The following is a 21,182-nucleotide window of genomic DNA, read 5'->3' as shown; positions in this document are numbered from 1 at the left end:
ATTTTCCACATTGCAAAATGAAAAGGCAGAAATCAGATATTTTCTGCAAAAAGGTTAGGGGGAAGGCTCCAGGTGAATGAAAATCTGGGTACGTCATGTCCCCCCCGTTATCTGTGCCCATGGTCTGCTGCTACTACTGTTGGTTATTATTATGTGTGTAAATTGACATAACTGAATATTAACACCACTAAAGCACAAACAAACATGACTGTGAGCACACACACATGCAAAAACACACACAAACGTACACGTACACGTACACGTACACGTACACACACACACACACACACACACACACACAAATTAGTAAGAAAGTAGGGGCTGTGTGAAGTGCCCTCTATATTGGTTGTTATGTACAATAGTCAGCATAGCCTAGTTTATTGCAGTACATCCACTACTCTACACTACATCTCCACAAGAGTTCATCACACACACACACACACGCACGTGCACGCGCACACACACGCACAAGATTGATGAATATTCATCAGTCGTCATGTATCTAATTGTGCCCCAGATAAATGGCTACGTAACATTCTGTCTGACAGATCCAGTGCTCTAAATAAAATATCACTCCTCAGCGAGCAGCACTGCCGTATACAAGTCGGGTAGTAAAGTCTTCCCAACAGCCATGAGAGTACAGAAAGATCAAAGGGATATTCCTAGAGGGGGGTGTAGTCATTAACTCAGGTGAGGTAACTTGTGAGGAGTAAAACTACAAGTAGATGAGTCGTATGGTGACAATTCTCAAATCAAAATACCCACATGACACTTATTTTAGGTCAGGGGTAGGGAACCTTTGTGATTCGAGGGGTCACTTAAAATTCCCCAAAGGGCCAAAAAAGTCCTCTGAGGGCTGTACTATGAACACAAACCAGGATATTCCCCTGCACTTTAGGCCAATATTGAAGGCACCACTATTAAAACAGACCCCACCTTCTCAGGCCCCCTGAATATAACTTCATTGTATTGACAATGTTATTTCTAAGATTCCTTTAAAAATATTTCATATTTCACGTGAAGCTGCATAACATTAAAAATATATATTTTATATTAATATATAAGTAAGGGATAACGGCCGACGAGGTGACCGGTTATACGAAATTAATGGCGAGGCGGCGGCTCCGAACTTTGGCGACGCGCGCAGCGCGGAGAAATGGTTGCCTCCGCCAAGCCATTAATTTCTATAACCGGTCGACCTCGAAGGCCGTTATCCCGTTTATCTGCCGTTATGGTGGTGTACTTTTTAAATCTATTATTGTCTGTAAAGTTGTAGGAACCATGTCCTATCAAGATAGAATGTTGCTGTGCGGACGCGCCTAGAATCTTCGTTTGGTAGCCTGCCGACGCTGTGATTATTTCATTTTCCTTTGGCCCTATCCCACGGCGGGATGTAAGTTTAAAAACAAAAACTTGCGAAGCACTTCTACATGCTGAATCGACACATCGCATCACGCGTCTATTTCCCCCTGCTGATCATCACAGGCTACCTGTCAACTTTGTGCGTAAAAGAGAGAGAGAGAGAGATTCCCCACGCTAGGGTCATTTTTAATAACTCTCCCCTTTCCCCTTTCACACGTGTTCCTTCCCCACAAGAGGAGAGTAGCCTAATTAAAAAAGGGATGTTTTCGGATCAATAACAAAGGGAAGGCAGTGGGAAATAGCCTAGCCTACATTTTAAAAACCATGGTGGAGTGGAGCAGATGATGAGGTGACTCGTTTCGATACAATTGATGGCCAGGCAGGTGCTTAGAATTTTGGTACAGGGCATTTTTCTCATCTATTGCTAGGCCTAACTGTAAATTTGTAACCAATGAATTATGCCAACTGCAGAATATTTAGTGCGCACGTAATCAGGCGCGCCTCTATCAGATGCATGTAGTAGAACTTTTAGGGCGACAGCCTTGACAACCAAATGCGATAGAACTGACGACTGGCTCTTGGCTTGACAACCAAATGCGATAGAATTAACGACTGACTCTTGACTTGATAAACAAATGCGATAGAACTAACGACTGGCTTTTGGTCATAGCAACCTGCAGTTTAGAATTAGTAACCTAACCTAACTTAAGCTGGGCTTACACTGTGCGATATTTTCACTCGTGGGTCTTAAGCTTCTGCTCACACTGCACGATGGAATTTCACTATTTAAAAGTTCACAGCTCACGACTCACGTCCTCACACTACACGAGCCGACAGTCGGATGCGAGCAAAATGCTTCCACTGTACGACGCGACAGGCATGTTTCCCCAATCTGCAGAGGAGGGAACATGCGCTCAACAGCGAATTGCACGGCCCTGTTAATTTGTGCATGTGAAGTGTCAATTCGGGACGTAGCGCTGCTTTAACTGTGCGATTTACGCACGAGCCACGACCAGAATTTCAAACCGTTTTGATTTTCTTGCGACCCTGCGATTGCTCGATCGTGAGGCGAAATCGCTTGTCGTTACCCCATGTACACTGCACGATGCGAGACTCACGATTGACCTGCGATTGAGCAAGAAATCGGCCCGACTCTCAAAAAGTCGTGCAAGTGCCAAATCGGGCCAAAATCGGGGCAAAAGTCGCACAGTGTAAGCCCAGCTTTAGTCACACGTTTGACGCCTGACAGGTTATAGGGAATTAGTTGCAACCCCATCAGCCAATCAGAAAAGAGGATTCAGTTGCGTAGGCAGATAATAATATATATACACTACCGTTCAAAAGTTTGGGGTCACCTTCATTTTTCCAGCTATTTGTTTGCAATTCAAGTCGCAAACATCTTTTAAATAGCTTGAAATGGAATGATGGACAGTACTGAACAGCCACAGGTGAAAGAAGGTTTGATTACCCAGAAAATTGGTTAAACTGGACAGAAGAGTGAAATCTAACCAAGCTTTTTCACCCATTTATTACATAGAAATACGTGTTTTAGTCCATTTTTCTACAGACATTTCTTTGATTTATCAGAGAATGCATGGAACTATTGGAAAGCTCAGTGTCTGCCCTTTCCAATGGTAGGTGTATGACATTTGTTGAGTTGCTACCTTGTCCACAAATTCAAGTCAAAGTAGCTGCATGATTTTCTAGCCATCAGAATGAACCTTCTTATGAATGCACGATCCATTGTCTCAGCGATGTTTTAGTGTGCAAGCCAGTGCCATACATTGTTGGAAAGTGTAGATTCTCCTCTTTCAAATGATGTGTATATCATCCGGCATTGTATGGATTGACAGGAGCAGACATCAACTTTTGCATGTGTAACCAAGTGGACTTTTAGGGGATGACCCAAAATAATAATGATCAAGTTGGAATACCTGCAATTACACGACTACGCCACTAGGGGAATTTGGTCCCTAGAGATATGGATTAAAGGGGTATGCCACTATTTTGGGGCTTAATACAGTTAAAATCGTTGGCTGGGGTTTATAAAGGTGGTGAAGTGTCTTATTTTTCATGTTAAGCGTTGTCTTAAAAGAGGGAATATGTCGCTAAGCTAGTGAAAGTCAATGCATCCATGTAGCATGCTACAATGCTACATGGATGCATTGACTTTCACTAGCTTAGCGACATACTCCCTCTTTTAACTTGTCTTAAAGCAAGACAACGCTTAACATGAAAAATAAGACACTTTACCACCTATATAAACCCCAGCCAACGATTTTAACTGTATTAAGCCCCAAAATAGTGGCATACCCCTTTAAGGCAAACACAGGTTCTGATAGACTTAGACAGAGACGTGTCTTTCCAGTTTAAAAATAAAATATTTTCTTTATTAATACAGACTTAAAAAAAGAAAATAATATACATATCACTGATTCTTGAGAAAGTGGCTAAAACAGGTTGTAATCTTGAAAGAAAAAAACGAAGTGAATTGCAAAATAATATGGTATATCCTCGTAGACAAAGGTCTTGGCTTTTCAGAAATGCACAAGGCCAATCTCCCCATTTTGAATTTTGTTCAGAAATCAGGTTTTTCTCTGATCATACCTTGTTTTTTGTCAACACCGTCAGACACAATTAAAACAATAAAAAGTGTATTGATTTGGTTGCATATGTATCTGGAGTTTTTAAGTGATTGTGTGTGTTTTTTGGTTCACACATACGCCTTTAAATGTTGAAAATTCACTTTCATTCTATTTTAATACTGCTTCATGTGTTCTAATTCAAAAATATGTGCTGTCAGACAATGCTTACTTAATGCCTAAATAGATCAAACAATTTTTTGTAATTTCACAAATATTTGTGTAGGCTTAAATTTGCTATTACTTTGATAATTCAACAACTCCAAAGGAAAATTTTGTAAGCACATTCATTTAAAATGTCCAAAACTCCTTCTTACGGTGGTGACTTAAGAACTGACGCGGTGGTGAGAGTAATCTGAAGGTGGTGAAAGTGACCTAATTATTACCTACATTTAGCAAAATAAATAGCCCTCTCAAGTCAATGACATCTAGCATAAACACTTTATTTTTGTGTGTGCACAGTATGTTTGTGCATGTGTTTTTTCTTCATTTGTTAGATACTCTAGGAATTAGACCTAGATTATTGAAAATGTGGCATAAACAGCTTTGAAGTTGTTCAAATCCAAAATATAGAGGTGTATTATCATAGATGAAGGTCTTGGCTGTGCAGTGAATGTATTGGCCAAGCTCCCCATGTTTTACATTTTTCATAAAATGGGCTCTTTCTTGGTTTTGTCACCAGCGTCAGACAGAATTAGAAATTAAAAAAAATACGTTTACTGTATTTAAGTGAATTACTTTTACAATTCAACATAATTGTAGATACTTATTGGAAGCATATTCTTAAAACTTGTCAAAAACATGTAAAACACGCTTTTTTGTGAACTACATCAGATGTCACCACCGTCAGGTTTTGTGACAAAAAACCCTCCAAATGCACCTCAGTGGAGGCTGGAGTATAAGTTTGGGTCACAATTATTACTAACATGTCTGGTAATGTTTCATTAACCAGCACAATTTAGTAAAATATGGAACAACATGATGAGCGGAACAAAATCTGACGGTGGTGACATCTGACGGTGGGAGACAAAAAATCACTCTTTTACATATTATGCATTTTTTGTTCACATTAGCCAGATAGTTTTCGCTCTGTTTCTTAGGGGCTTCATGCCGCTTCTGAAAAAGTATATATAAATAACATTAATGTAACATAATAATGTTAAAACCCCCGACGGTGTTGACAGTTTATGGTTGGGACAGTACCAGTGTCCAAACAAATTAACAAATTGAGGAGAAATTAGTAAACTTACAGGAGCTTCAGTGATGGTGAAGTATTCAGTAGAGCTAAAGGTTTGAAAAGGGGTCCTAAGTAATGACAATGACCTTGTGCATACCTGATTTCATTGTCTTTTTAAAAAAAATCTGACGGTGGTGATTAAATATGCTGGACACACTTTGAGCAATCAGAAAGTAGTAGTAAACATTGCTTTACAGGCACTATGTGCATATCTGCAGAACCACTTCAATATGGACTTTCACATCATGGTGATATTATTCAATAATATCAGTGATTTTTATATTTTAAGTCAATTGAAATGATGATGTCTGTCCTTTGGACAGCTGTTTTTACAGGGTGTGGGCAGGTTTATAGCCATGAAAAGTAATAAAATTACACTTAAATATTTCAAACGACTGTACATTTGTGTAACAGACCCCTGGGTCTTTACCTGGATTCATTTTGTTCTGGACAATGTAGTTTATTTTCAACAGAATTGGCAGTTTATTGCTGAGACATGTTTTAGCTGCTTTCTCAAGAATCAGTGATACATTAAAAGCTCCAGCACCGCCCAAAACAAAAAGGGAACGGATCGTCCAGAGGGTGGGGGGGGTTCTATGTTCAACACCACCAGGCTATCGGTGCAGGTAAACTCGTGTCTGTAGTAAGGATTCCTATTTGCACACCTATGCACATATAGGCTAGCTACCACGTCAAGTAAGTGATTCAATCCGTAAGTCTTTCCACGGCAAGCAAGTGATTCAATCAATAAGTCTTTTACACCGCAAGCAAGTGATTCAATCAGTAAGTCTTTACAAGGTGATCTCACACAGTGCACGTCACCACTACTAAAGCAGAGACGGTTTAGATTGAGACGGGACATATGGCGGCCATCTTGGTGACGCCTTCGGAGTGCTATTTCGCGATTAAGTAGACCAGATCTGAGAGTCAATGAGAAAAATGAATGGGGAAACTGAGTATAGGACGGGGAAGAACCCAGCGGTTGTGAAAACCATATGGTTGAAACCACCGTGAAAAACTGATCAATCTAGACTGCTTGGTTGTGGTATACGAGTCAAAACAAAGCTTTTTAACCCACTTTTCTCACTTTTTTTTTTTTGACAGCGCAGGCGCAGTAGTTCCGTAACGGCACGAGAGCAACGGCTTTTCATAACTGAGCATGCGCATCATTTCGCATGCGCCGATGCAGCCAGATGATTGGATCACTGGCACCGCAGCTCAGCAGGCACATTGGCTCTTGTTACCAGAAAGGCGGGAGATGTAGAGAGAGAGAGTAGTTTATTTGTCACATACAAAGCCATAGCCAAGGTTACAGCTTGTAGTGAAATGACGGTTCTGGTCAAACTCCACATCGTGCAGAAATCATTAGATTAAATGTCAACATAAATACACATATTAAAGAAATAAGTAGTATAGAAAATGTCCATGGTGTCAGATTGTTCATAGATGTGTCGATCGAGGCGAGAGTTGGACGCTTTACAAAGTAGACAGCTGTGCGGTGTCCGAGGCTCCTGGGTGTATGCGGTGCTAGATGAGACGGAGACTACATCGCGGGTGGTGGCAAAACTGCAGGCTCTCACCCCACGCTATACACGGTGATGGTCTCCACATTCATCTGGTGTCCGCGGACCTCTTGTAGACAGTAGTGCGAGGCTTGTCGGGATGATGTTCTTTCTCTGCCGGGCCGGTTGGTATAGGCTATGCGCATTCTGATCTCCATGGAGTTCCGTTGCGCTGCGGTGATCCGAGTCCGATAACATCGATTTCGATTTAAGGTCAACAAAAATGCAGACGGCAATAAATAGCACTAAAAAGTGCTGTCTAGAAACACATCGTCATATCTGTCCAAAATGTAGACTTCATATGGACTAAGTAGGTTTGAAGAGATGAAAAATTGCACGGTTTTGACGGAGTTACCAGAGAGGCAGCCAAACAATGCGGCGCCATGGCAACAACCGTGTGCGGGTAGACGCCATATTTGTGTTACGAATCTTCACCGTTAATTTCTATGTACGATTACATGGCTGTCCTATCTCCCCTTCCTATCAAAATCTCTGACTAAAGCTAACATACGTGCGTAACGAGACACGGGGCCTGCACTGAAGGCGGTGGGGAATAACAGGTCAAATGTTGCCTACTAGAGCAACAATAGCTACTGGACAGCTAGAGCCGAAGCGAGAGAGGGAGAGGCGGCCAGAGCGAAATCAAACAAAACAAAAACAAACAGAAATGCAACACTTAATTATCTACGGGCGAAACAGCAGTGAACAAACTGGTGCCACTGACCCTCGATAGGCACATCTGAGGAGTAGGCAAATAAATATCAGTGAGTGATTGTTCATTATACAGTAGGCCTACACAATATTGTTTACATAGCCTAGAACACATCGGTATACACGTACCTCGACACAGGTAGACAAAGTGCAAGATACAGGTTGGTACCGACACTCGGGAAACCTGGGGAGGATCTCCTGCTCACCTGGTGAGTAACAGAATAGTAAATGCAATGTTCTGAAGGCTAGGGTGGAAATACACAGCACGGATATTTCACATAAACACATACCTCAATCACTGACATGACACGGTACACTGGGGATAGGCATCAGTCTCTTGCTAGCTGCAGCAAGAGCACAGACAACAGCAGCAACCGAATCCCCTACCGGGAGAACTCCAGCGCGCTCACTGCTTTCAGCTCGTTTTATCAGCAGAGTCTGACGTCAAAATAGTACGGGGGCTGGCAAGGGACAAAGCTCACCTTGGGCGTAGACAGGTCTTCCCTGTTACATTCATGCATGGATCTCATAGAGCTCATGGGCAATTCTAGACCACATCTCATCCCGGGAATGAATCTGTAGAACCGCAACTGGCTATTATTAATGCCAAAAGGAGTCTACACTTTGATTAGTACACCAGACTAGACACTACCTTAGTAAAGGTACACTTTGATTAGTCAAAAGTTAGTGATACATTTTGGTCTATTCTATTCTTCTACGTATTGTCTATACAAGTAAATACTTTTTCCAATATCAAACTGTTGCATGCATTAATTTCAGGGAACAATAACTCTATACACTGATTTTATACCAGAACTGAAATTGAAAAGGAATAAGCTTGACTGTCAGAAAGAAGCATTGTGGGAGGAAAGTGTGGTGACCCCAAACTTTTGACCGGTAGTGTGTATATATATATATATATATATATATATATATATATATATATATATATATATATATATATATATTATATATATATATATATATATATTATATATATATATATATTATATATATTATATATATATATATATATATATATATATATATATATATATATATATATATATTTAGGTGGTACTGTATATTACTTGCTTATCCCTCTTTTCCATTGCTGGTTTTCTGATAGGCCTACAGCTTGACACAGCGCGACTCGACCGCCACTTTTTGCTCTTTTGTTGAGCTGTGTTGTGCCCAATCGAAACGCAAAAAATGTCAGCCGAGTCACGCTGTGTCGAGTGCTAGGCCTTCTAGAAAAACGACAGTGGAAAAGGGGCAATAGTTAACTCCAGTGACCAATCAGAATGCTGAAAGTTCTAAGCAGTCTTATATTGCAACTATGGACAAAGTACCTGCCGTTCCTATCAGCTGTTTGGAAATAGTGTGTGTGTGTGTGTGTGTGTGTGTGTGTGCACACGCACGCGTGCATGTACGTGCATATTGAAAGGCAGAAACACAATGTGTCTCATATATATTAATATGCCATTGTTGACACTGGAGTTTGTGTATTCTGCTGGAGGAAAGCCCCTCGCCCCCACACACATCATCGATGCGGATCCGTGTAGGAGAGCTGAAAGAGCCTCGTCTGAATAAGGAGATTGGCTGGGGAGCTGAATGGGGAGCTGTAGCTACAGAGTGAATAGAGTGTAACAAATGCCCTGTTTGAAATGTCTCTCTTCACCTCACAATACCTTACCTCAACGCAGGTCTCAGAACTTTTCAGCTGCAGCTTAGTAATGATAATACGGTGGCACTAGTTCTATTCAGAATAAACCCTAATACAGTATTTCCATGGGCTTGATTCAAACAGTAGATCTTCAATGGCGCTCATGTCACAATAAAATGGAGACATTGCTGCAATAATAACAGTGTGTTGAAATTAATAGGGAGGGAAAGTAATCTCATCGCCCCCTGCTGGCAGCATTCCTAGCCTGTGCATCAAATAAATGGGCTTTTTTCTTTAAAAAAAATCTCGGCTCTGGCGAAGAAGTAAGAGTAGTGGCTGACATATAATATGCATGTTGGCCTGTTTTATCGATTCAGGTACAATGTTCGATTTTCAACTGATCTGAACTGATTTTAATATTCTTATAAAAGCTAATACAGACTTGCATGTGTGACATGTTTACTCCATATAATTAGCATAGCAAATTAGCATAGCCAAACATTAGCCAGAGAGGTGGTTATCCATCACCACAGAAGCCACCATATCTACTAGAGAAGCTAAAACCAGACCAAACTAAACGAGTGTACATATATGTAATAAGACGCAAATATGGCAGTCACAGGATTATGAGAATGTGAAGAAACGTGAATAACTTGCATCCATTTGTTTCTCTGTTGTCAATGAGGCGCAAAACACAGCATACTGGTAACTGTAGTGCGTTTCCGACAAGATTGGCACAATTTCTTTTTCTCTTAATAGGGCAAAAAATTATTCAAGATTTTCACAGGTAGTAGTTAATCGTATGTTGTAAGCTGAAACATGTGTCTGGTGTACAAGTTCAGCGTCATATCTTTGTGGGATTTAAAAAAAAACTCGTCCATGGGAGTTTCAATAGAATCGCCCGGGTGTTAGGAACGCAACCGCTAGGATCGCTGTTTTCCACTTTCCCTCCCTACAGGCCTACCTAAAGCAGGTACACACCAGTAGTAAGTATGCAAGTAGTTAGCAAGTACACTCAATAAGCATTACTTAAGAAGAACATTAAGCTAAGGAAACATTTTTTTTAAATAAACAGTGCTTAAGCAAGCACTGCACCAGTAATTGTTGTGCAAGCACATTATGTAAGGGATAACGGCAGACGAGGTGACTGTTTACATAAGGTAGGTTAATGGCGAGGCAGCGGCTCCGATCTCTGGCGACGTGCGCAGCACGGAGACAGAGTTGCCTCTGCAATGCCATTTACCTCGAAGCCCACTATCCCGCTTTTCTGCCGTTACGGTAGGGTACTTTTTTTTACTCTCTCACTGTCTGTAAAGTTGTAGAAACAATGCCAACTGCACCAGAATCTTGTGAGAAGTGCACGTCGCTATGCGTGCGTCTAACTTAAGCCGGGCATACACTGTGCTATATTTTCACTCGTGGGTCTTAAGCTTCTGCTCACACTGCACGATGGAATTTCACTGTTTAAAAGTTCACAGCTCACGACTCACGTCCTCACACTACATGAGCCGACAGTCGGATGCGAGCGAAATGCTTCCACCGTACGACGCGACAGGCATGTTTCCCCGGTCTGCAGAGGAGGGAACATGCGCACCTGAGGTGGAGATGAGGTTGCGCTCAACAGCAAATCGCACGGCCCTATTAATTTGTGCATGTGAAGTGTCAAATCGGGTCGTAGCACTGCTTTAACTGTGCGATTTACGCACGAGCCACGACCAGAATTTCAAACCGTTTTGATTTTCTTGCGACCCTGCGATTGCACGATCGTGAGGCGAAATCGCTTGTCGTTACCCCATGTACACTGCACGATGCGAGACTCACGATTGACCTGCGATTGAGCAAGAAATCGGCCCGACTCTCAAACAGTCGTGCGAGTGCCAAATCGGGGCAAAATTGGGGCAAAAGTCGCACAGTGTAAGCCCAGCTTTAGACATGTCTAGAATCTTCGCTTGGTATCCCGACGTTGTGATTATTTAATTTTCCGTAGACGATGTGCATGGTTTCCTTACACTGTATTCCCCAACAGTACTATGAACTAGAAAAGTTTACGCTGTAGTACTCAATATTGCAAAAATGTCCAGATGACATAGATATTTTAGGCGTTCTCAACAGGTTTTCAGGTACCAATAAATTAACTCTGGTTGGCATTGTGTTTTTAAGTACAACTGACATCCTAACACAATGTCTTTGAGTTTGTAAATTGGAACTCTATCTGGCATATGAGTGGTTAGATGTCGTGACAACAGCTGAAGCGACCATGGAGTAGTGGTTATACAGCTGGTCTTCAACCTCAAAGGTTTGCAAATTCAATCCCCAACATGGAGATAACCTTACCTACTTCCATACTTCCTGGAACATGGTATGAAAATGTTCAGATGGCCACCAGACCCATGACTGAATATTTTTCACATTGAATTTCGAGCGAAATTACAAAAGAAAAATGCTTAGGTAAAGCAAGACAATGTTTGAGGTGCTGTGGTCTGGATAGGGGAACGGCCAAAAGATCAGAGGATTGCAGGTTTGAATCCTGTATTACCAATAAAAAAACACTCAAGTAGATATTTATTGTTTATTTTTCGCGAAACTGTGAAAGTTACAAATTATTTAAATCATGTCAATTGGAACTATATCTGACATATGAGACTATGGATGTCAGCATGTTGTGCCTGGGCAGTCATGGACAAACAGTTAAGCAGTTGGCCTCGGAACATGATGGTTTCAAGTTCAATTCACAGCACGGGATGTTAGTAAAAAAAAAAATCACATTCAAACATTATTGTTTTGGTATGATGTATGATGTCACTTTCCATTTGAAATGGAAAGTATGTGTGAAACACATTTGACTGTTAATTATGAGTAAGTCCAATACTTCTAACAAACAGGTCTAACTTTCTACCACTACAAAACCTGCAGTTGAGTGGTGTAGGGGATAGTCCTCTACATGTAGCCATATTGGCATGTCCTTATCTTGAGGTTGAGAGTTCGAATCCTAAGGCTGGGTCACTCACTTTTTTGGTTGTTTTAGTTGTTTTTTTTATTGTTTACCAGCTTCTGCTTTGTGTAAAGAAGAACCCATTCATGTCAGAACCATAGAAATCCTATTTTATTAAAATGTAACATAAAATACAAACTTCTCTAAAAATGGTGAATCTGTCAATGGGGGATAGATTTACTCAACACCATGTATCAAACCACAACTGACAACTTGGCATGGAAAATGTGTCTATCAAACTCACTTCAAGGTAAGAAAAGACCCATAAAAGTGCGTTGGTGTGTATGTGTAGTAGTTTACTATGTTGCTGTGTGTGACCTTAGGTGCTCTTGATGCTACACTGTGTGTAGGCCTATGTTATGTTAGCAACTTAGCTTAGAATGTTAGCTACTGCTAGTTAGGCTAGCACTGTGTAGGCCTTTCATACAAATCTTTTTTCTTGTATCATACATCTGCAGTGTATTTGCAAGTGATGCATTGGATTTTCATGATGAGATATTGCACATTGCACTTCTGTAATAAACCAGTGTAGCAAACCCAGTGGTCATGCTGTAGGGCCTAATCCAACAAGTCCTCATGAAAGCCTTAAAGTGTATATCTCAGGTTAATTTTTATTCAAAATAATGGACTTCCTTTGATAGTTCTACCACTTGAAAAAGTATCTATCATTTTTTTCATGCAACAGGACATCAGAAAATGAAATATAATGAGGAAAAGTGTGTATTTTCAGTAACATGTTCAAAGAATTCTAATCTATTGTGTGACGTCAGGCGAGGCCATTCAGTAGCCCGCAGTAGCGGTAGCCCTGCATTCTGTACGGTGTGTGATTGAATTATGCCGTACGGGTATGAAATAAATATCATTGGCAATATTATATCATGACCGCTACAGGGTGCCATGTGACCGTGAGGCAGTAAAAACCAGTGTTCGAACTATGCCAAAAAAAAAAGGGGGGGGGGTGTTTACGATTGCGCTTGCCTCAAAGTGCGAGTCTCGAAAGCTTGAATTTGGAGAAGTAGGCCTATCATGTGGTTTCAAATTTCAAGTAGGCCTACACTACAAATTACCAGACATTGTTAGTATCAACCTTTAGTAGGTCTATCACGCCATTTCAGCATCATGTCCAAGTGGGAAAGAATGTAAACAGCGACAAATAATAAATAAATAAAACCGTTTGGGTGAATCATTCGCTCCAAGCTTTTTAACGGCAAGGTGCAAAGCAGTCGGCTGCATTGTAAGAGTGCCAGAGATTACCAAATTCAAACGACTGCAAAGCAATCTGTCTGGGCACAGCGGAAAGCACCTGTGCGGTCCACACGGCCGTCAGCAGAAAACGAATGAACCTCCCTTGCAATACGTCCGAGAACATCAGTACACCGTATGTCAAATGGCGCATTTGTCTACTTGTTTCGAGCACCACGTTTCATTGTCATTGCCGCGAGTTTCTGACAAACCACATAGTTGAGCTGCACAACGTGACATACACAACGTACATACACAACATGATGAAGCGCCCCCCTCACGTTTGACATCCTCGGGCCGAAGTCTCATAAGGGGGTAAAGACCGTGAACATAGTGACACACACTTCACAGTGGTGTTGGTGAAAACGAAACGAAGTTGCCTCCCACGGCCCAAACGCAAAATAATGCCGAAAATTGAATGCCCCCTCAGTTGTCCTGGCTAGGGCAACTGGCGCGTTATCACTGCTTCTTATTCAATGCAGCGGCACTTTCATTGTACTCGCGCTGCACTTGTCTCACAATGCAATCAGCTGCGTGCTCCGGGCCAAATAGTCAACTCTCCCACCTTGTGGACACAGAAGGGAACAATTTGAAGAACGCGTTTCAGACGGACGGACAGACATAGCCTACCCTGTTATAGAGATGCTGGGACGCATCTAAAAACATGGATCCAACGCGTGTAGTGGGAAAATAGAGACTGAAAAGATACAACCAAAAGGCTCTACTCGAAGGCTCCAGCCAACGCTGTTGAAAGATTGTTTGCCTCTCTCCCTGGCCATCTGAATGAGATGCTTTTATCAAACGTCATACCAAATCTACATTGGCCTATAGGCTAGTTTTGGTATTTATGTTTGATCTGGCGACTATTGTTGTTTTACTGTCTTGCTTGAATCGCTCTGTTTGGATTACTTGAAGACTTTCCATGGATTATCCTGCATCGTCTCAGTGCCGTGAGTAACCTGGAACATAAGTAGGCTAGGCTATATCATCAGAGGTGAGCTTAGTCACTTTTGGCCGCGAGAGACTCGGAAAGCGCTACATTTGCGCCACACAACGTGGATTATTGAAACTGAAGACTTGATTTCTTCTATTGGATAATTTCGTTTGGTAGGCCTATAATTACGGACAGTGTAGTTTTTTTGTGACACTCGGACTTTTTTTTTTTTTTCAAGGAATATAGGTTAACCGAAATAGTCCCGCCGCCGCGTGGGTTACCTATGCTATTGATTTGTGATAGGCTACGCATGTGGGTGACCTTTATTGAAGTTGCATGTAATTCTATAGAACAGTCAAAGGAAATTGAAAATGTGATTTTTACAACAGCGACATGACTCGGGTGGTATAGGCCTACTTTAGCCTACTGTTTTGCACCTTGGAAAAGTTTGACGCGATTTCAGCACCATGGACAGTCCCTCCCCAGTCGGGCGAATAGCACCACATTTTAGGCTACGCAGATCATTTCCCGTTTGTGCTGTTTGTAATTTAGGTAGCCTATTGCATTTAGCTGACACGATATTGACAGTTAATTAAAAATGATTGAAAGCAAGCCCAAAAATATGAAGGGACTAGTAAAAAAAGAAGCCCATGTCGCATAGTCTAGCCTATAGGTCCAAGCAGAATTTGCAACCCTGCATGAATAGCATTTCTACTAAAACTAGTTGGCCAAAAGTTACTAAATCATTTGGAAGTTGTTACAGTGCCCTGCATGAGAAAAGCCGCACGATTACAGTTGCGATTTCTATTATAGGCCTGCAGGCCACGGCCGTTATATCATTAGTGATCGTCACCTCGCCTATTTAAAATTCCAGGCAAATAAAATTAGAACGTTCACCCATGGCCTCGCCTGACGTAGTCGCCAGGTTACGGTTAAACCCACATTTGCCACAACAAACAACAAAAATCGTTGTTTAACATTGTTTTGGAGGGACTTATATTTGTGGATCATTTATTGAATACAGTGTGTACACATTGATCCAAAGTAGTGGTTAACCTGCGATATACACTTTAAACTTATTAGGCCTATTTATGCTCCACAGGCAGCCGATATGGGACCACCAGAACTCTATGATCCATCAGCTCTACTCAACACTCCAAAGGATGAACAACTGACTGTGTTGTGAAGTCTGACACTATTTTGGGAGAAATGTTATTGTAAGTCAGGCTATATGGATCTCCTTCAGCCACCAACTCCTAATAAAAGATTCAGAAATGGACAACAAATAAATGACTAAATTGCCATAAGTGTTGAGGTTGATTCTTTGTGATATATTGACTGTTGACTGTATAGACTGGGTCTACATTTTAGAACAGATTGTTGTGTATTGTATGATTGTTGTGTTATTGTCTACTGTTTTTGTTTGTCAACCACATGGAACAAAATAAAAAAAAACTTGATATAAAGCATTGTTCACGTTTGTGGAATTAAAGCTCATGTTATATTTGGTTTAAACAGAGGGGTGGTAGCCTAGTGCATTAGTATAAACCAACCAATCAATAAACCAACCAAGATTTTTTTTGGCTCTAAAATGGGAAAACATAAAACTTTTAATTTTGAAATCAAAAACTTAGAGCCAGTATAGCTCAACAATACTGCTCTTATTTACTTTAAAATTGTAACTCTCTGCTAAGTACTAATTTCATAGATTTTTGCACCATTCTCGAAATGTTTATGTCAATGGAGCATGTTAGATCTTTGAGTAGCATCTACTAAAACATTCAAGATTTTATTTTTTCTCATAACATTTGTTTTCACATAACATGTCTGATTTTATGTAAGACTTACGTAAACGTTTTAGTTTTCAACTAAAATCTTTTGTGTAAACCATTGTTTCTGTGCATTTTAGAGTTTGGAGTACATACTTGACTTGGGCTGCTAAAAACTAAGGGCGCGATCACACAGAACGCGGATTTTACTGTAGGAGGCGCATGTATTCTATTGTTTGTCAATGAAAATGAGCGGATTACGCGTCTGATATCAGCGCAAGGCGGGTTGCGGATTCTCCGCCTCTCCGCGCCGGGCGGATCGAGTTGAAAAAAGTTCAACTCAAGGCGGAAAACCCGCGGCGGATTTCCAGATGTTCGATAGGAGACCGTTATCAACATTCATATCAGATTCACTGTCCAACGTTAGGAGAGCAAGAAAAGAGCTTGTCTTCTATTCATTTTACATAGATGGATTGACAAAGCATTTTGTGAATATTTTCGCAACATTTAATGACACAACACCATTGATTAGGCTACGTTGCGAGTGACAGTTCAGCAGTTGGTTGCCTGGTCACCGCATTCGAATGAGCAGTGGATCCGGGCTCGGTGTGATTACTGCAGATAAATCAGCTGGATGCGCATTACGGATTGTTGGTAGAAATCTGCGTCCGGTGTGATCGCGGCCTAAAAATCTAATTATGGAATTAATGTTTTCAATCTTTTCAGTCATTTCAAAGTTTTTGATCATCTTAAAGATTTTGTGTCCTGCATATGCATGAATGTATGTAGTATTTACGTAAATTATTTGGTCACAAAACTAAAACTTTAACGGGAATAAGTTTCCACAAAAGTTGAGTTCGTGGAACATGTTGGGGTTTACAGTGTATTAGATACCATCGGCATTCCAAGAAAGGTTCTATGTGCGTCACACGCTTGACGCCTGACCGGCTCTCAGGGATTAATGCCAACCACATCAGCCAATCAGAAAAGAGAATTCCATAGCGTAGGCAGATAACCTTATAATAACATTCATGTCCCCATTAGAATAGCCCAGATCTTGGAAAGGGCTGAGCCGAAAAATGCAGCATCACTGGGTACTGACAAGTCAAGGGTAGTGTGAGCAATACAACAGCATATTGAAATTTGCAGAACTGGTCCTTTAACCCCACTTTACTTGTCTGTGCCCATATCTCAGTATAGAAGTACAAATCCCCCTTCACATTCCCAATTTCCAATTCATCCTCTCATCTCTGCAACCCATACAGTAACTCCTGCACAAGACTTAGGCTAATTGAAACTATTTGAAAGTGAAGGCTCCTGTTACATTAGCCCATTTTTTATTCATGCAGAGTTCTGCTTTGATGGCTGCTGGGTCTCTGCATATCTCAGTATAGATAACACAACATGACACACTGGATAAGGCATCTCCCAGAGACTGATTGAGCTTCAGACTTTCGCCTTTGATTTCATTTTCGTATCCACTCATCTCTTCCATAACTTGAGCTCTGATGATCACATTGCAATGGCATTTACAATGTTGTGCTTGCAGGGCTTTTTTTTTTTCTTTTCTTTGGTAACACTCTAATATTTAAAGAAAGAAGAACTTTGTCAGTAGAAGACGGGTGGATATAGCCAAAGCTCTACATATAGCTAAAGGTGAAGCTTAAACAACCTTTTAGACATGATGCTTGTTGCATGGATTTTATTGTCAGCAAACTGTAGGTATGCCCAGCCGTGGCTGAACAGATAGGGCACTATACTGACACCGGGGACCCGGGTTCAATTCCGAGGTAATTCCCTGATCCTAGCTCGTCTCCCTCTCCCACTCATCTCCTGTCCCAATCTTCACTGTGCTATCTATTACTGTTATTGCAGACAAAAAACTGTATGTACTGTATATACAGTTGAGGACGATATTATTAGCCCCCCTCCTGAAATTAGACATTTCTCTTGATTTCTCAGTAAGAATGACCATTATTAACCGTTAATGTTATTCTGGAAACAAATACACTGATGGAGATAATGTCCAATAAGTTGAATTTGTTTTTTTTTCTAATGTTATAATGAGTTTAAACAGAAAAGGGCAAAATGGCAAGGAAAAATTGTATTAGCCCCCTGATCATTAATAGTCAATATGGCGGCATTTATGAACCAAAACTGACAACAGGCTCTGATAAGTTGCTACCTAGGTTGGCACATGCCCCACTATGGATTTTGGCCCATTTTTGCACTGCAAAGTGTTCTAGCTGGTCCAAATCGCATTGATTTTGAGCATAGACATTAACCACAGACTCTCAGTGGGATTGAGGACTGGACTATGAGCGGGTGATTCCAATATCATGGTTTTAGTGTCCTTGAAGAACCTCTGAACTAATCTAAATGTATGCTTTGGGTTAAAATGTTGTTGGAAGACCCAGCAATCCAGATTCAGACCCAGACTCCCTGTGTCTGAGGCTGAATAACAGACTAAACTTGATGCCCCACCACTGTGTGTAACTGTAGAAACTGCTTGGCCTCATTAGACCAAAGAAGCATTGGACACCTGCCTAGATGATTGTTATTGACCTGGCCTCACCTGGAGTTTTTTCCCCCACCAAGAAAGACAGTTGTTAGGGCTTGTCATCATATTGGGCTTTGGGGCCATCATCACAGAAGAACCCCTTTACTAAAGGCAGTGCATATCAGAGTGTTACTGAGCTTTGCCTGTGAACATTTGAAAGTCAAAAATGAGTTTTGAACATCTCTGATTTCATCTGATGATATTCAATTGCACCTGCTTTGATGCATGAATTCTGCTTCTGTCAGGTGAAGAAAGGGATAGGCCTTGAATCGTTATAAGATGGTTTCCACAATTAAACATGGTGGCGGATGCATCATTCTGTGGCAGCCTCAGCCACAGGAAACCTTGTTTGGGTGTACGGCACCATAAAAACTGAAAATTATGATAGAATGTGGAAAGTGACCTTGCAAAAATATGCTCATAGAGGGAGCTAAGATCTTCACTGGATCTTTCAATAAGATAATAACCCAAAACTTGCATCCAAAATAGTTCAAATGTTCCTCAAGGATACTAAAACCATGGTCATGGAGTGGTTCAGACCTCAATCCTTTAGATAGTATTTGAAGAGTGCTGAAAATGAATGTCCATCCTCAACATCCATGCCATTTGGACCAGCTTAACTATTTGCCATGAAAAAATGGGCCAAAATCCCTGGTAGGACATGTGCCAACATAGTTAGCAACTAATCAAAGTGCCTGGTGTCAATTTTTGTTCATAAATGGCACTGTATTGACTATTAATGATAAGGGGGCTAATAATTTTGTCCTTGCCATTTTTACACTTTTTTGTTTAAACCCATTGTGAAAATGGGTCCAAATTTAACTTATTGGATACTATCTCCATGGTGTATTTGTTTCCAGAATAACACACATTTATTAATAATGATCATTCTCAATGATCAATGAAGAGATATGTCTAATTTCAGGAGGGGGGCTAGTAATATCGTCCTCAACTGTACTACATATTACAGAAATAAGTTTACAGTGTATTAGATACCATCGGCATTCCAAGAAAGGTTCTATGTGCGTTACACGCTTGACGCCTGACCAGCTCTCAGGGATTAATGGCAAACACACCAACATTATAATTGCATGAAAACCATTGCTAATGCGGCATTTTAAGGTAAATCAGATGTACGGAATACTGATACTTATTTGTTCAGGCTGACGGAAGCTAGCCGCTCATGGGTAACCGGCACTTAGCACAAATAATCAACCCATACATTAACCACAATGTTCCACTGTAAGTCGATGTGGTCTTATTTTGAAGACGACAACCTCCTCTTTCACATGAGCCATTCAATACGTGTGATGGTTGCCATCACACCAAATGGCATTTTTTTGATTGCGGAAACACCATTCTGCGAGGTGGCGCTGTACGGAACACTGTGCGTTACTTCTAGAGGACACAACTTAAACACTCGCCGTTTTCGCGGGTTTCTCGCCTGTTTAAACCCATCTCTTGGACCGATCGTGGTAGGCTATTCTCAATACAGTATGTGGTGCTCTCTCCCTCTCTCTCTCCCCGTTTAACAACAGCCACTGGTTTCACCGCGGCTCCACCCCAAAAGCCTCCGATGTTGGTACTCACGTTGGCAGGTCTACAGCTGTTGAACTCCGCTGCCTCGTGCATAATGGTGCTTGCTTATGGAGCTCATAAAAGAGGAAGTTTGCCGTTGAATTTGAATACTTTGTCGTCGTGTGCTGTGAGCACAATTTCAGTTATTTTTCCGGTCAGATCCTCTTTGTTTATTGCTGTCAGCTGACTGATGGTAGGTTAGGACAGTTAGCGCAGCTTCCCCACGCTTCTCATGTCGTCCGAGATTCAAATAGAATGCAACGTCGTTTTGTAAATAAAGTGTTATGGCGAATACACAGTTTTGCAAATATAGTGTTCTGTCAGATACACCGTTTTGCTTAAGTTTGACTTAACTTAAGTCATTTTAGATAGGTTTAAAAAGAATGCCAATAATTTGCACATAGGTGAAATGACGTCTGAACAGTCGTTTCCAATAATAAAATGCAAAAGTCAAAAATTGTCGTTTACACCGTTTTGCAAATAGACCCTTCATATGTATCTTCAGAATGTCATGCTTGTGTTGTGATGAGCATATATAAACAATCAATAGACTCTCGTTAATGCCATGTCATTGTAGTACCGATTTTGTGTCAATGGAGAAATGCTCCTTCAAATATATAAATTTTCATTTTCTTCTATCCACTTTCTCTTTCTCTTTCTCTTTCTCTCTCTCTCTCTCTGTAGGTATTGCTGGCAATCCTGTGGTCTTCTTCAATGTGAATGGAGATGCCCCCGGCTGCTATGAGATCTTCCAGTACCAGATCCGCAACCACACTATGGAATACAAAATAGTGGGCAACTGGACAGACCCGCTGCATTTAAATGTACGTCGGACACATTGGACATGCACAGGCATGGTGCCTCGAGCAAATCCTCATTTTGCTCACAGCGTCTCCATTTGCATGAACAGTACAGGGTTGTTGAACT

The 21,182-nt window shown here is 41.0% G+C and overlaps 1 pseudogene; it reads left to right on the top strand.

Moving 5' to 3' along the window:
• Positions 1-21,182, top strand: part of LOC134457493 (metabotropic glutamate receptor 4-like) — a 74,201-nt pseudogene that overhangs the window by 29,176 nt on the left and 23,843 nt on the right.

This window comes from Engraulis encrasicolus, chromosome 10 (genome assembly GCF_034702125.1).
Source record: "Engraulis encrasicolus isolate BLACKSEA-1 chromosome 10, IST_EnEncr_1.0, whole genome shotgun sequence".
NCBI lineage: Eukaryota > Metazoa > Chordata > Actinopteri > Clupeiformes > Engraulidae > Engraulis > Engraulis encrasicolus.
This window is presented reverse-complemented; position numbering and strand designations above follow the sequence as displayed.